Genomic DNA, 18273 nt, shown 5'->3' on the forward strand with positions numbered 1-18273 from the left:
TAAAAAGTTATGAACAAAACAAACCAACAAAAGGTAAAAATAAGATCAGTACTCTGGAGATATCTTGGACTAATAGCCAGGAAGAGTTTATGTATATAAAAAGCAAACTTGAAATTTGAACATCTCCCCAAACTAAGAATAAAGAGACCACTTTTAGGACTAGACTGCAGTGAGAATGGAAATCTGGTCAATAAGCTTAGAATTCAGTTTCTTGTCCGTGGAAACCTCCAGACTCCTCAGCCAACTCTTAATTTCTAGTATAATCACAAGTCTGTTGATAACCTACATTGGGGTCTAATATGTTTATCACATTTTAAGATGTAGCTATTGGACAAGTTGACCTCTAAATCCCTTTTCAGCTACTATCCATCTTCTCTCTTGTTCGATCTTTGTCCTGATCATCTTCTCTTTGAAGTCCTGTGGGGCTGAATATTTGCACAACCAAATCCAACAACTAAGCTTTGTTCTGTCCTGCATCATGTTCTAAATTTTTAATGCATGAAAGTGTCTCTCCAAGTAGATGGCACTTTCTCTGAGTGCAGAAGCCTCACTTTCTCTTTCCAGGTCTCTATTATCCAGCCATGTAGACACGTGGCAGTCAAGGCTGTCTGTCAATTAATTGAGCAAAGTCTAAGAATGAGGAATGTGAAAGAGGACCCTTCACACCAAATAACCTGACTCCTAAGCTCACCCAAAGTCTTTCTTTTGGTTTCCGTGCCATTCTTGCTTACTTTCTGCCCTCTTCCCTTTCACTTAGGTCTTCTCTCTTCAAATAGATCATCTACTGACTGGAGAAGGTACCATATCTGTGAGAGGACAGTTGTGCACATTTGTAATTCCAGGACCTTATAATTTGCAATTCTTCAGTGGAAATAACAAAAAATCATGTGTTTAAATTTAGCAAAATTATATTTATTGAAGTATGTATGTAAGAGCTTAAAATTTAGAGGAAGAACTAGAGATCCAAACTGGGGACAAACCAGTTTGGGTCCAGAAGGCTTCTGCACCAAAAAGTGTGTCAGAATCTCCCCCCAGGCACAGCCCTTGGAATCTGTCAGCTCCATCTACTTCTTGCATGCTTATGTCTCTCTGCTCATAATTTAAAAAAAATCCCCAGGCAGAGAGTGATTGGACACAGTTAGGCCATATGTCCACCTTTGTGTGTACTTGGAGAGTGAGAAGAAAGATCTGCCAAACTTTAACCACTTCAACTTTTTGAGGGGAGAAAAGGGTCCTGGGTTTACTGCCTCACACAGGCTAGACACATTGCTCAAGGAAAGGGCATGGATGCTGAGCAGCTCCCAAACTGTCTATTAAAGGATTCAAGTACTTGATCCTTTTGCTGATGATAAAATAAGAAAATATGAAAGTTAAGATTTTTGTCAAATTTATTTAGTGGGAGAGAGTATCTTTCCATAAACCTTGATGGTAATTTTTAGACTCTTCTGTATTTTTATAAAATTATGAAACAATATTTATTCAAAATTACAGGATGAGAAGATAAATATGTTTTCTATAGAATCCTGTGTTCCTATAAAATAATAATTAAAGGCCTTTTATAATTCATAATTCATTTTTTGTGTATCTAAGGCATCGTATTTAGCCATGGCTGTACAAAAAACAACTGGCCTATTTCCTTAGACCACAATTTTTTTTTTTTTTTTTTTGCATTGGAGGGCTCTGGCATGCTTTTTATATTCATTACTGCAATTGTGTTCCCAAGAACACCTAAGGTTGTAGTGACTTTGACAAAGATTTGGGATAATTGAGCCTATTGCCAACAGTTCCAAGGGACTCTAGATCATAGTGACTTCTATAACAGCTTTGGTCTCTCTCTAGGCACCATGCAAGACATTCAGTTCAAAAGAGATGCTAAGTGTAAAGATCAAAAAAAATCTTTGGGGATTTCTATAAATAAGATCATGTCATCTGCAAACAGTGACAATTTTCTTTCCAATTTGGATGCCCTTTCTTTCTTTTTCTTGCCTCATTTCTCTGGCCATGTCTTTTAGTACTTATAGTGAAAAGAAGTGTGGGCATTCCTGTCTTGTTCCAGATCCTAGAGAGAAAATCAGATTAGGAGAATTGGGTCTTCTTGGGTTATTTGTGTACTCATTCATTTATTTTTTTGCATAGTTCAAACTTTTATCCAGGCACTGCACTAAGCACTGGGGAACAGAACAAGACTCATATTTAACCAGCACATGAATGAAGCACATGAAGATGAATAAGATAAACTCCTGTCTTCAAGAAGCTTATAATCAGAAAGAAGGGATAATCACCTGAGCAAACGAGAGCAATGGTGTAAGTGCTAATCTTCATTGGATAATCTATTTTTATTCTGGACTGTTTCAGGTTTGGGGACTTTTTTTTATAGGGCAGGGGGTTGGTACTTGAGACTAAACCCAGCAGTGCTTAACCACGGAGTCACATCCCCAGCTTTTTTTTACTTTATATTTTGACAGGGTCTCACTAAGTTGCTTAGAGCCTCACTAAGTTGAGTCTGGCCTTGGACTTGCAATCCTCTTGCCTCAACCTCCAGAATTGCTGAAATTGTAGGCATGTGCTACCATGCCTAGCTGGACTCTTTTTTTAAAAATATCTTTAATTTTCATTGCAAAAAATAAACTCATCCAGAAACAAAATAAAAGTATACATGTTAATGACCAAGATATGCTGGAACTCTCTGACCTTTTCCAAGGCAAAATCTCTTGCTCTAATAAGTTCTTGGAAATACTTTATTTTCTTGGGACTTGTGCATTCATACATACATAACTAATTGTGGAGAGATGGGGGGGGAAGGGAGGGAGGGAGGGAGGAGGGAGAGGGAGGATATGAATAGCAAATGCATATCTATGTTCTTTGTTTTTTTCTAATTATTACTATGATGGATTTTATCATAACTCTAAAAACAAGTATCTACTGAGAAACTACTGATTGCCAAACAATAGATGGGAGCGGGGCTGGAAATTTAAATTTCATACAGATGTGATTCCTTTAAGAAAACCCAATTATCTAATGCAAACCATGTGTGTTGAGAGATTGGCATCTTAGAGAAATTAAATAATTTCCCCAGGTTTGTTGACTCCTTACCTCCTCAAATCATTTAGTAATTAATTTTTAGAGCATTATGAGTAAAACATACTTAGCACAAACCAATATCTTAATTTATTTTTGCATTTAGTTTTATTGGCCTTTCTTGGTAGGGGCAGAGTAAAGCTAAATTAAGTGCTACCCCTTACAAACCAGGATTGTTAAATGTGATCTTAGCTCAGTTAAAAAGTTAATGAGAGGGCTGGGGTTGTAGCTCCGTGATAGAGTGCTTACTTAGCCATGTGTGAGGCATTGGGTTCCATCCTGAGCACTACATAAAAAGAAATAAATAAAATAAAGGTATTGTGTCCATCTACCACTAAGAAATCTAAAAAGAGTGAAAGAGAGAAAAGTGACAGCATGCTTGTGACCTACTTTGCTAGAATGGTATGGTTACTTGGCTTTTGGCTTCTTATCTTTTACTTTTCACCTGGGACCAATACCATTCCACTAGCACACATGCCTTTTCATATCTTCTGCTTAATTATGTCTATGTTTATTTTATGGGCAACTGGAGCCCAAGGAGTCGCCTAGTGGATGTTCCACATGCAATGTACATTTTTAAGGAGCTGCCGCTACAGTTAGAGCACACATCAGTGAACAGATGGAAGCTACTTTGCAGTCCCAGCGGCTACATGACAATGTTAAATCTTAAGTGGTCCTGTCTGAAAAGGGGTTTGGATAGCACACTTTGCCCATCACATGCACTTATGAATTGTCAATCGGGGGACACTAGATTTCTAGTTAAGTCATTTCAAGAAGAAACAGCCCCTATCTTTAGCAGCTCTTTGGCCAAAGGTAATGAAAAGCTTGCAAATACGTTCCAGATTAATATGTTCAATTTCAAATCTGCTGAAAACTAATGACCTTAAGATGCTTCCTTCTGCTACATACCTCAGCTTGGGAGTAAAATACACATCTTAACTCACACGATGAACGTAATTGGTGAGTCCCTCTGCTTTAAACATCTAGAGACTTCTTTGCATGCTATGAACAAAAAGAGCATTATTGAAAGCACTCATTGTAATTTAATATTTTATAGTAACTCTACATTTTTTGTAATATAGGCAACATATTTAATTGGTAATACGAAAAATAAATAGAAATGTTATTTTAAGTAAAAATATTCATATTTTAGGTAAGGGTGATCAGAAAGCATTTAAGACTGTGAAATTACCTCCATGTCTGTTACTAGAAAATTCCTTGCCCTGTCTCTCTTTTCTGAACAAATGCAACTTGACAAGTATTTATTTAATGCTTGATACTTGCTAGGAATGATAAAAGGGAGAAGTGTGGGGCCACTGAGCAAGGGTTCACAACATGCATTTTGAAGCAAGGCTCTTGTCTATACTCCAGTTCTTCCACCTTTGAGTTGTGTGATCCTGGGCAAGGATTTCTGTGCATCTGAATGTCCTCAAATATAAATTGCTATCATTATCATCACTTCACAGAGATTTATGAGACATAAGTAAATATTTGCAAAGCACTAGAACAGTGCCTAGGAAATAATAATTGCTATCTATGTTAGTCAGCTTTGGCATTGCTGTGACCAAAATACCCAACAAGAACAACTTAGAGGAGGAAAAGTTTCAGAGTTCTCAGTCTATAAATGGCTTACTTTGTTGCTGTGGGCCCAAGATGAGACAGAACACCATGGCAGAAGGGCCTGGCTGATGGAAGATTCTTTCTTCCTGGCAGCAAGGAAGCAGACAGGGAGAGCAGAAGGGGCTACAAGAAAGATGCCTTCTAGGATGTGACCCAGTATCCCACTTCCTCCAGCCACGCCCCACCTGCCTACAGTCAGTCCATTCAAAGTAGGATGGACTGATTAGGTTACAGCTCTCACAGTCCAAACATTGTACCTCTGAATATTTATGCATTTGGGGGGACACCTGATATCAAAACCATAACACTATCTATGTGTTTATCAAACGAAGTAGTAGTGGTTACAATGATATTAGCTAACAATTGCTGAGCTCATACTTACTCTTACGCCAAGCACTGTGTAGATTAGCTCCTTTAGCCCTTCTAACAATACTATGAAGTATTAACATTATCCTCACTTTATAGGTGTGAGAACCAAGGATCAAGGTGACCAGGCATGTGACTCATTTAAGGTCAAAGAGATGACAGTGAGTGGGCAGTAATTTAGAATCTATGGACGCTGAGTCTAAAGAGCCTACACATTGTCATTGACCTTATAATTTAGTGGAAAGTAAGTAAAATAAAGTAAACCAACAGCAAACATATATCTGGATCCAGGAGGTAACACATACAACTAGAAGAACCCCAGCATTTCAAACATATCTCAACCAAGACTTTACTTAATACATATGTAATAAATATAATATACTCAATCTCTGCTTTTGTTTTCGGAGTGCCTTTCTTCCTTTTGGTAAAGATAAATTAGATCGTGGAGGATCATTTAACACACTTAACATCTTTAGGAAAATGATGACTGCTTTTTTAAAAAAGAAGGTGTTTCTTGTGATTTAACAGTCTTTTACATTTTTGTGAAACAGATTTTCATCTTTACATTTCCCTGATAGATATATATGAAAAAAAAAGATTACTTCCATAATAAAGTCCAAGAAGACTAAAGCACCACGGAATCATGATTTTATCTCCTTCACTTTGTCACAAAAACCCAGGTTCACTTTTTCTCCCTTTCATTTCACCTTTCCTAGTATGTAGCCTGATTCTTCGTGGTCTCAAATGTCTATTTCCATGGAAACCCACATTTTCATTGAAGGCTTAAGGAGAGGAGGAGAGTAAATAGCTTATCAGAAGCCTTTAGTAAATGTCCTATTACATTTTTCTGACTTAATTGGCCAAAAAATTGTCACATGACTGTCTAGTTGTATAGAAGTCTGTGGAGGTGAGCTATTTCAGCTTCTTCAATGAGGGCAGGCAGGGCAAAGTGGGTGGGCCCGCTAGCCAGCTGGGTTCAGCACAGCCATCCAAAATGCAGTTGATTTTCTAGTATAGATGGGGGACAGTATGAGAAAGAGAGAGAGAGATAGAGATCAATATAAATTATGTGTATGTGTGTGAGTTGGGTGGAGAGGTAGAGAGAGAGCAGAGAGGAACAAAGTTATAACGCTGGATATTCAATTATGTCTTCCTTATTAAGACAAAATTTTGTAATATTAGAAGCATAAATTAATCCATCTTTGGAGTGTATAAGAAATTAACACATAATTATAAAGAGATTTAAGACCACGATAAAATTAGATATCTTCCTGATTTAGTTTTACCGATATTGATCACCATGTATTTGATCCAAGGTTTTCTTTATTCTGTCTGCCTTTCTGTTAATTATGATATTGAAAATATAGAAAAGCCAATTTGCTTACTCTTATCTTCCTGGTGATTTGATCCAAGCTTCAGCCACCTAATATTTGAAGCATTCTGGTATCTTATATGACTGATATTTAGTTTAGGATAGACTAGTCAATATTTTGCTTCGTGTTTTTTTGTGTATGTTTGTTGGAGAAAACTCTTTTTGCTCCACACCCCTAACAACATCTGATCCATTAAGGACACTGATTCCTTTAATTGTTTTGGGGAAATCTCTCTCCTTAAATGGAAAGTGTATGGGCTACCTGCCCCTCCTCTATCCTCACATCCACATCTATCCATGCCATGCTGTATTTTGGCAGGCTCTTATCATCTGTCTCAGATTTCAGAAAATTTAAAGTTCAGTTTCTGAAAAGTTTCTAAGTATAATATAGCAGTAATATCTTCCATATTCTAAATATATGACAGACTACTTTCCTTGTATAATATTAAAACCTCATGAATCACAATGTATGTATATTGCCTTTATTTCACAGATGAAATTAAGAGAAATTGAAAGTAAGCCACTGATCAATACCTCTTAGCTAATAAATACCTGAATTAAGTTTTGCTTGAAAGTCAGTGTGACTCGTATATCTTTTTATTGAAGTAAAATATGTGTATAAAAACCAAATAATATCAAGAGGCTTATAAACAACAAAATAGCAATTGTTGTTTACCTCTCTTCATTCCCTAGTTGTATCTTCCACTGGCCAACATTTTCAATCCTTGGTTATCTCTAATGGTATTTATTTAACTCCACATTTCTAGTATGCTTTGTGATGCATCATTTTATGTTAACTTGACTGGGTTTAGGATGCCCAGATAGCTGCAAAGACATTATTTCAAGGTGTGTCTGAGAGAATGTTTCAGAAGAGATTAGCATTTGAATCAGAAAGCTGAATAAAGAAAATCCTTCTCACAATATGAGTGAGCATCATCCAATCCATTGAAGGCATGAATAGAATAAAAAGGTGGAGCAAGCATGAATTTGCTCTCTTTTCTTAAAGATGGACATTCATCTTTTCTATTTTGTGCTTCTAGTTGTCAGGCCTTCAGACTTGGACCAGGACTTACACCTGGTGTAAGTCCTTGTTCTTAGGTGTTTGGTCTTGGACAGGGACTATATCACTGGCTTTCCTGGGTCTCTGCCTAGCAAACAGCAAATTGTGGGACTTCACACCCTCCATAATTGCACAAGTCAACCCTCACAGTTTCTCAGTATTCTAGATATCTTATCGATTTCTTTCTCTCAAGAACCTCGACTTGTACATACTTTTACCATTATTTACTTTTTATTTGAATTTAAAATTAAAACTAATTTAAAATAACACAAGGTATAAACAAATTTACATTTTTTTTAGTATAAAAGATTCAAACAGTAGTAAAGTTTATTTACTAGAATGGGTCCCTTTACTTCTTTCCATCCTACTCTTAAACCCATTTTTTAGCTTTTTATGATGAAATTTTTTAACCTTAACAAAGAAAAATTTTAACATAAGTATAAAAACTAGTGCACTGAACTTTTAATAAATCTTTGATAGCATCCTTGCTTTCAGAAATAACAATATCTCCAGGATTATCATGTGCATTTCTCATCCCAGGTTTGAAATCCAGTAAAAGGAATTCTACTTCCTTTTACTAGAAAATATTGTTTAGAGACTGAGGAATAACTTCCTTCTACATTGATAAGCATTTTGTTCTTGTATAATTTCCTGTCTGTTTTAGTCACTTTTTTTTTTTTACCCTGCTTTTACCAGAGGAAGGAAATTTTATTTGGGGCTCACACAAAAGTCTTATTCCACAGATGACCAGCTCCATTGCTCTGGGCCTAAGGAGAGGCAGAACATCAGGAGGAAAGGTGTGGAAACAGCTCAGGACAGGACAATCAGGAAGCAGAGAGAGGCTAAGCTCAGCTCACCAGGGACAAGATATAAACCCCAAAGGTACTCCCCCACAGACCCACCTCCTCTAGCCATGCACTACCTGTCTACAGTCACCACCCAGTTATTTTATTCAAGTGGGTTAATTTACTGCTTAGGTTAAAAGCTCTTGTAACACACTCATTTCACCTCTAAACTTTCTTGCAGTGTCACCTCATATCTAAACCACAACACTGTCCATTAATAGTAATATTATAGTTTTGGGATACATCAGTGTTCACTGATTACATTTATGATGATTGTGTAATGTTATTCACATGTGTATTATGATTCCATTTCTATTCTTGTGATGTTTTATTTTCTTCTTGAACTATTTATTGTCCCTAATTTTTTTCTTATTTTTCTAATCTTCCAGCAATTTCTTTCTTTCTCTCTCTTCTCTTCTCTTCTCTTCTCTTCTCTTCTCTTCTCTTCTCTTCTCTTCTCTTCTCTTCTCTTCTCTTCTCTTCTCTTCCTCCCTCCCTCCCTCCCTCCCTCCCTCCCTCCCTTCCTTCCTTCCTTCCTCTCCTGTAATTGTACCCAGGGATGCTTAACCATTGAGCCACAGTTCCAGTCCTTTTTAATATTTTATTTAGAGATAGGGTCCCACTGAGTTGCAAGTGCCTTATTAAGTTGCTGAGGCTGGCTTTGAACTTGCGATCCTCCTACCTTGGCCTCCTGAGTCTCTGGGATTACAGGCATGCACCACCATGCCTGGTCCCCCAGCTATTTCTTAATGAGTGTTTTCCTCACAAACATATCATAAAATCTATCACTTCTATTTTTTATTTTCTTCCTTCTGGGTGTTTTTTTCAACCATTCTGTTCATGTATATACTGGTTGCTTTGTTGGCCTTTGTAAAGTTCCTATTATCCTGGAAAATTTCCCTCCTGGTCACCAAGAGGTTCCCTTTAATATTCTTCTAGGTTGGATCTTCTCTCTTTCCTTTTGAAGCTCTTGTCTTCCTCTTTATTGGTTTATTCCCTTATTTGTATGTAGAATAGCCTCCAAAACATTCCTGAGAAAATTCCAGCTCTGGAGTTTCAAATACCTTGGTGAAGTTTCAAAGACCTTGAATGTCTAAAAAGGTACCCATTCTGCCCCTGCTCTTGATTAGTAGCTTGGCTGCATATGGAATGCAAGAATGAAAATCCTTTTCACAAAGAATTTGATGATGTTGCTCGTTTTATTTCTAGTTACTAGTGTTGTCTTAGGAATATGATGTTATTCTTATACCTGATTCTTAATGCATGAAGCTTTTGTTCTCTGAAAGTTTGGGGATTTCCCCTTTATTCCTGGTGTTCTGAAATTTCAGAATAATGATCCCTGTGCACATCATTTGCTTTCTGTTCATTACTCTGGATACTCATTGGTCTTTTAATCTGAATTTTTAAGTCCTGAAATTCTGGGAAATGTTTTTGACTTGTGCCTTTGATAATTTCTTCTTAGCTCACATCTTTCTTCCAGTAAAAGTAGTGAAGATTATTAGATATTTATTCAAATTTATGCTTAAACAATTTCATGGAATATTTTACTGCTATAATATATATTTTTTTATTTCACAAGGGTTTCTACTTGTTTTGTTCCTTTATATGTTTTTTTATAACCAAGAAACCTGATGGTTCTTGATTCAATGTCTGATATCTCTGTGAGGATATGTATTTAAGAAGTGTATCATTTACAGGGTTTTTGTATATATCCAGATGAGATATGTCTGACAAATAGTGGTTAAGCCAAAATATTGGAATTGGTAACAATTGTGTACAAAATATTTAAAGCATTTCTGAATTGGAGAAAGAAATCTTGCAAATTAACACAGTCTTTTGTTTATCCAGGAAAGAATTTGCTCTCTAGGAAAGACACTGTTGTTTTAGTAAGTCGTGGTTCAAAAGAGCATCCCAGGCCTTGACCTGCCACAAGTTCTCCTTTGATGAAAATGTGGTTGATGATCTACACCCGAAATGAATGCTTTTACTGCTCGATTACACAGGTACAGTTAAATCCTGCAGTGAATCATTATGTATTGTTACTGACAGGCTTTAATCTGGAGATTTGTGATACAATACAGCCTTATATCGCTCTGTAAACTTACCCAGGGACTCACATCAAAGAAGAGATCGTGATTATGACAATTTCAAAATGTTTATCTATGTGTTTGTAAGATGATAGAATGTACCCTCTAACTTTATCTGATTTTTCTTTCATATTTCTTTTACTTTTATTTCCAAGATCATCTGGATGCTCAATTTACTCAAAGAGCCATTCTTGTGTCCACAAGATAATTGATATTTCAGATTTAGCTACATTCAAATGGTAAGCTGGTTTTAAAAATTTCAACAAAAATTTAATTAAATTATAGTTTTATGTTGAAAGAATAAAGATTTTTATAATCACCATAGTTCAATGTTTTTGTTAATACTGTGAATTATTTTAAGCTCCATCTCTTAATATGTAAATCCTCATTCTTAGGTAATTGCTTGCTCCAGCAGAAGCAGTTATTGATGTGATTTTTTCCCCCTGCATTTAGATGACAAACTTCTTGAGAGATTAGATTTGATTTTTTTTAAAGTGAAATTGCTATTTCCTACTAAACAAAACTTTTCTTTTTAAATGCATTTTTCTTAACTTCTGAGGCCCTAAATTGTTAGGCAAAATGAGTGCTCCCTACATAGCCACATCTATTGCTTGTGATTGTGTAGGAATATCACCCACTAGAAATGAGGTAGGTTTAGGTGGCTTTGGTTGTGTGTATGTATGCATGTGTGTGTGCATGTGAGTGCGCACGTGTGCACAGCCTGAGATCTTGTTTACCTCTTAGTCTCCTGTGTGGTACCCAGATATGGGGGAGCTTGTCTCTGGGTAAAGACATGTTGCCTATGGTTCCCCCGCTTCTCTATCCTTTGAGGGGATACAGACAAATCTGAGTTTGAATCTCAGCTTTGTCACTTACAATGTGTGCTTTGGTTTACTTGTCTATCAAAGAGAGATAATATTTCCTTCCTTATTATAAGAATACTGTGAAGACTAAATGTGGTCATACAGTGTTCAGCACAACAATTAGAATATTTTAAAAAATGAACTGTTGGTTAAAGACCTATATGTTTTTTTATAACCTTTACTTTTCTGCAAATAGAGCAATATTGAGAAAGAACTTACTCTGACTCTTTTTTTGGTGGCATTTTCAAAATAGGACAATAATAGTAGAGTTACCAGATACTGCTAGATGAAGGTCATCCCTTCTCAGGGAGAACAGGTAATGAATCCAGAAGATGAAATTAGAAAAATAAAACAAAACAAACTTTCATTGGGGGGAATGCCAAACTTGTTGTCACTCGCTGTTCCTTTTGCTAGAATGATATTTATATGACTGATGTTTATTTGGCTCCTCACTGTTCAGATCTGATATTTAATTTCTCAAAGAGAGTTTCTGACCATCTAACCTAACGTAGCTCTCATCACAATCTAATCCTTTTCTCATTGGCATGTTTATTTTTCATATTTATCTTTTCTCTCCACTGGATTGGAAATTTCTTGAGTCCTGGAACTTTTAACATCTGGGTCACTGGACCTCAATGCATAGATGTTTAGTATACAATAGGTATTCAAAACACATTTGTTAGATGGATGTTTAAATGGGTAGGTCCTGTTTCAACAACAAGAAAGAAAATAACAGAAAATCAGTTGTTGACTTACCACAGGTGGGAAGTAGTTAGTCATGAGCAGTGGAATGCAAACCAATAGCATAGCAAGGTCACAAGTTTTCTTTAAATTGCTTTGAAGGCTAATGAATAATCAAGTAACTGATAGAAAAATAACAGGTTTACGAAACCTGAAAATGAATGGGGGGAAAACAAGGAAGCCAATTAAGAAATATATGAAGAAAACAACATCAATGGGGATAACTCCTGACATGGTCTACCTAGGTCATTGTAAAGTTAGGATCTATGACCACAGGTTTCTCAATGTATTTCAGAAGGGAAATTTCTTTAGTAGCACAGGTGCATTAAGAGAAAATTTGCCTGGTCCTTGACCCTAGAAAATATATATATATTAGCAAAGTATTGACATAAGATGAAGTCCCCCCTGAATAAGATGGTTGCCATGATAATTCTAGAAAGGACCAATTAGGGTCAAAAACTCCCTGGCTTGACATGAAGGGGGAGTTACATATCTGTTTGGAGAAGGCTGTTGAAGGGGGATCCCAGTTCTCCTAGCAAACGTCAAACAGTAATGAATTTGGAAGCAGCATTGTTACCTTCATCATTCTCTGTTTGGAGGTGACATACTCTCTCCTGAAAGTGTTGTTTGCTTAAGCGGTACCTAACTTTTACTTATAGTAAAATTCTCTTGGTTGGCTTTTGGTGTCTGACTTTAAATTTTCTTTTACCAGGACACAAGAACCAAGGTTTGGAGTATCAGCTCCCCATTCTCCTGTGACGATCAGTAACTGCTTCTTCTTTATGGATGGAAATACCACTTATGATTATAAAGCTGATGCTTATATCAAAGGGCAAAAAACCAGTTCAGTTTGTAGTTGAGTATAGTCACAAACAATAAGAATGTGGTTTAGAAACAATTTACCAATGGCCAGCCCCAAGGTCGAGGCAAAATGTAATAATCAGAGGTTATATAGATCTTTCAGGCCCAGGTGGTCAGCACTCAGGTGTGATCTCCTAGCTGCCTACCTTTTCTTGGGATACTTGTCCTGGGCCTTGATTCCTTTAGCAGCACCTGAATTCTGCATCTTTTGCCTCTCACCCATCAAATCCTAAGATTCTCTCTCTCTCTCTCTCACACTTTTTTTTTTTGAAAAGATTCCTCAGCCTAGAATACCTTCAACAGTGATAGATGTTTGACTTCTCTTTGACTTTTCATGAAACCAGAAGGATAAAATAAATTAGAATATATTTTAATACCACTTTTCCTTCTTGACTGTCGAGCTAATGAGCAGCAGACTGACTCAAAACAGAGAAGTATAAGGTGGAAAAATAGTTTAGTGAATAATTCAAGGATGAGTAAATATCCATTAAAAAATGGAAGATGAGCATGTTTTGGGCCCACCTCCACTGAGACAGAAATTCCATTTTGCCAACCCCACTCCCCATATCCACCCTCTGAATGACACATGACAGTTGAATAATTAGTGGGCAGCAGTGGCTAATGTTAACCCTTTGAAATCCCCATGGGAGCTTGTGAATATTACCTATTTTGGGAGCAGCCAACTATAGCTCTTGACAGGCCCATGGTAATAGGGAAATAGCTTTAGTTTTTCTTTACATTGGCTTGCTTGAACATTTGAGTAAATAAATATAAATGTGTTTCACATTTTTCCCTTTGTTTCATAATAGTTTACAATACCTAACAATCATTGTATGGTTAATACTTGTCAGATATTTTTGTAACTACTTAACGTATGTTTTCCAATTATTTCTCTCTTTTACAGGAAAGGTTCAGAGAAGGACAGAGAAGTTAGGCAATTTTATCAAAGTTCATTCAGGTGCTAGGAAGCAGAATTTGATATCAGCAAGTTTGACCCCATAGTCTGAGCACTTAATCCCTGAAGCACTCTATCTCTGGCAGGGGTGAGAGTGAACAGCAGTTTCTAGCAGACTCAAAACACAACAGGGATTGTCCCAAATGAATTTCAAAACACAAAATCAAGAAACACTCCTTCCTCTTTCCATAGATAATCCATTTGTTAAGTATGTCTGATAAACAAGCAGTTCAAAGTTCAAAGTAGTTCAAAGGTTATCAAAAATAATCTGATAGTTTAATTCTTCTGAAGAAATGGCATATCTTATTAAGTGTGGTTCTCAATTATGGTTTGTCAATTCTCTCAGAAGGGCTATCATGTTTTACTTTTTAAATTTGTTCCAATTAGTTATATATGACAGTAGAATGCATTTTGACACATCATACATAAATGGAGTATAACTTCTCACTCTTCTGGTTGTACATCCTGTAGAATCACACCGGTCCTGTAGTCCTACTTTTAGGTGGATTTTAGGTGGATTTTTCCATTTGTTACCACTAGATGGTGCATGGGCTATGTGAACACTCCATGCCTCCTCTTACTACCAAAAAAAAAAAAAAAAGGAAGAAAAAGGAAGAACAACTCAGCGAGGAAGATGAATGTGGAATTTGGACTTGGTTGAAAATAGTAACACAGCTTGCTGACTGTTGGAGTCTGTGCCTCTAGTTCTATCATTTTTCCTTTCAGAGTAAACATTGATGCTATTTAATCTGAATTAGAGGGAATTAGAACAATGGTCAAAAGCTGTCTGAGAGTTTAATTTCTCAGAAAATTTTACGACTACAAATGCAGTTAGGATTGGCATTTGTAAAAAGACATTTCAAATTCAAACACCTGCTTTCTCTAGTTGCAATGTGTTCTCTGAAATTAACTAGAATCTGCAAATAGTTATTCCTTCTTAATTTTCTTGAAGTAGTCTATAATAACAATGGTTATAAATTGCCATTTGCCACTTTCTGGAAATTATGATATTCTAAAATTCATGGTAATTCATTGAGTAGAACCAGAAAATTCTTGAAAATTCTGTGAGAATATATTTTAAAACCAAATAAAGTTCATTTATCTCTCCTGGACTTTCATTTCTTCTTTTGTAAAGTGAAACAGTATATCACCAAGACTCTTTGTAGGTAACCTTGTGACATCTGAAGGAAAAGAAAATATGAGTACTTATATTCCCCCTTCCCCTCCCCCCCACCAGAGACACTCCCCTATTTGATTTTAATTCTAATGTACAGTCATGTTCTGTTTCCACAGTTAGGAGGACCTGGAAATATTACACTTGCTGAAGTGGTAAGAAGAACAAGACCTCATTTATGCAAAAGGGTGGTGATAATCAGAGTAGGTACTGTGCAAGAGAACACTTACACACGTGGAATTTTTTACAAGTCATGCAGATGCTGTTTGTAGGGCAAAAGATGGTGATGAGATTGTAGGTACTAATACACACTTCCAGAGTAATTTATTACTTTCTACCATACAAGGAGTTCTTTTCTCTATTTGTTTTTTCCTCAGGTGAATATAATTTATAATTCTTAGGTATTAAATCATAAAGAACACCCAGATGACATTTTTTATTGTGGATTAGGTCCACATTAAGATAAAATGGTTTTGGATTAAAAACAAAATTGGACATGACCCAGTTACAAACACATGGATAAAAAAAATAATGGTCACAAAAGCAGTCCTGTTATCATGATTCTTTTTCCCCACTTGGATGAAAATTTTGACCCAATACCCCTTCCCTCGGTGGAAACTGTAGCTGTAATGGACTCAGAGTTTACTTACTTTTTCACTTATGCTGCCAATTTTCAGCGCTGACTTTACCTCCTTTGTATTTTCTTTTGTGCTTCTACACTGGCTTTTGGAGAAGAGGGTTGCAAAGGACTAAGCTGAAAGGGGGCGCCAGTGCTTCACAGGTCAAAAACAACACCCTTGGGAAAGGCACTTTCTTTGAGGGGAATTGAAGCTTAGGGTCCTGTCTAAAGACACACCATTTCTTTTTGGGCAAACTGCAAAATCATACTGATCGCGTGTACTCTGCAGAATCTTACAGGCAATTGTTTAATTTGGAACCTTATTAAACAGTGACCATCTGATTACTCAACATCTGTCAAAGTATGCAAGTACTCAGGGCATTGGTGGTGCTTTAAAAAAACACCCACTAAGCAATGTAGAGTAAGGGTGGGATGTAGGATGTGGGATGTACAATTTAGCAAGTAGAAAAGGATAGGAGAAATTGATTCATATTTTATTTTCTGATTGCAGTTTGCATCTGATTTCTTTACAGTATTCCACCTGATGGGAAAGGAAACCTCCAAACCAGTCAGTACTTGTTAGTTGTCATGAGTCTATAGTAAAAGGAATAAATTTCAATCAACTTCCACTAAAATATACAATTGATTCTTTTTAAACTTTGTAATGCTTTTATAAACTTTTGTTAATGGTGATTCCTTTCTAAAATTTTGATTTTTTAAAAAAAATTTTAATTGTGATATATATATAAAAAAAGGAGATCAAAGAGCTGTGTTTCTTCTCTCTGAAGCCCTTTGATGTTTATAGTCACCCCCACTTTGCAATCATTACCTCTAAAGATCCAGTGGTCTAACCCATACTCAGTTAATTGTTGCCTCACTTCAATTCATTCATTTGGATCAAGAAAGGACCAGGCCTAAATTGCTCTGGGTTATATGGAGTATAGAACATAGAATGTATTCAGTGAAATATTTTGAGGATATATTTATGGACACATAAATGGTTATTTATTTCCCTGAAAGGAGTTTTACTCTTAGAAAGGAATGAATCCTTAATTGAAAATACAACAAATATTTGATTACAGTGTCATTGGTTACTTTATGTCAGAATACGATGCTTTATTTCCAACACAAATGATCAATAAGTAAGGTCCTGTATGTTTCTTTAAAATGGCTTTTCCAGAACCAAAGAAGAAATTAATGTAAGCATGCAGAGTCGGGAATAGGTTAGCACCAGGTAGCTGGTGGTGCAGATAGAAGATTAGGGAAAAAGAGGAAATTTGGTTTCTTTTTAGAGTTGCCTCTGTATCTTAAATCTTCCGAGGAATAAATTTAGTCTATAAATGAGAACAAGTATTCCAAGAGCCTAGCACGTCACCAATAAAATCTGTGTTGGAAATGACCCCTTTTATGTAAATATGTGTTGGGTTCTATGATATGACTAAAATGGCAGAATTTCCTTGTGCTTGCATTCTCTTTGAAATGCAGGTCATTCAGAGCCTCTAAAATGCAAAAGACTGATCTCCACAGTGCTGGGTAATAAAGCAGGTGATAAGCTCACTGTGGCCATTATCAGCCTATCATAATGACATTGATTATAGGTTCACTGAAAATAACAATGACTGTTCAAAATTATTTGCGTAAGGAAAATGTAACATGAGTAAAAAAACAAACTGTTAGCTTTCCATCACTGTGATAAAATAGAGAAAATCAACTTAAAGGAGGAAAGATTTATTTTGGCTTATGGTTTCAGTCCATGGACACTTGTCTTTATTGTTTCTGGGCCTGTGATCAGACCAGAATGTCATGGTGGACTCACCTTACTGTGGCCCAAAAGCAGAGAAAGTAACAGAGAAGGGAGCTGGGGACAAAATTAACCCTTTACTTTGCCCCCAGTGACCCACTTCCTCCAACTAGGCTCTAGCACCTAACTAAATTATGAATTCATCAATAGAATCATCCACTAATGACATTTGCCCCATCAAAATCCAATCATCTGTCAAGGCCCCACTTCTGAACACTGCTGCATTGGGGCTTATGAGGGATATTCCAGATCCCCAAACCGTGACACTAACTGACAACAAAATATTGGCTATTTTGTCAAGGAAAGTTGAGAGTAGGGTGGTGATTACCAGAGCTGGGGAGAGCAGAGGGGAGGACAGAAGCAGCAAGGTCATAAGAACCAAGTTATAGTTAGATAGGAGAAAGAAGTTCTGGTGAGTTATTGCACAGCAGGGTGACCATAGTGAACGATAATGTACTGTATGTTTCAAAAGGCAGAAGAAAAGATTTTGAATGTTTTCATTATAAAAAAAATGGTGATTGAAGAGACAGATGTTTAACTGGATTTGAATATTACACAGTGTATGCATACACCAAAATATCACATGATACCCCATGGGTATGGGCAATTTTTATGTTTTTATGTCCTAGTAGAGATGAACTTAATTTACAAAAATAGTAAAAAGAAAGGACAAATTTATGGTCATGGCTACAATTGAGACAAACAAACAAACAAAAAGAAATGCTTAGGCACCTAAAGTAAAGAAACAGCTCAAATCTGGAAACTGTTTTATTGTTCTTTGAATGAAGAACCTGTTTAACATAAATCATAGACGGGCAGATATAAAATGCA

General features: G+C 36.3%; 1 long non-coding RNA gene across 1 annotated transcript; it reads left to right on the top strand.

Annotated features, from left to right (window-relative positions):
- Positions 1-1950: 1950 nt before the first annotated feature.
- Positions 1951-14891, top strand: LOC144365291 (uncharacterized). Its single transcript, XR_013423599.1, has 4 exons — positions 1951-2304; positions 10190-10344; positions 10584-10667; positions 12745-14891. It is a non-coding gene; the product is annotated as an uncharacterized LOC144365291 (long non-coding RNA).
- Positions 14892-18273: the final 3382 nt, after the last annotated feature.

Source organism: Ictidomys tridecemlineatus, chromosome 7 (assembly GCF_052094955.1).
Source record: "Ictidomys tridecemlineatus isolate mIctTri1 chromosome 7, mIctTri1.hap1, whole genome shotgun sequence".
NCBI lineage: Eukaryota > Metazoa > Chordata > Mammalia > Rodentia > Sciuridae > Ictidomys > Ictidomys tridecemlineatus.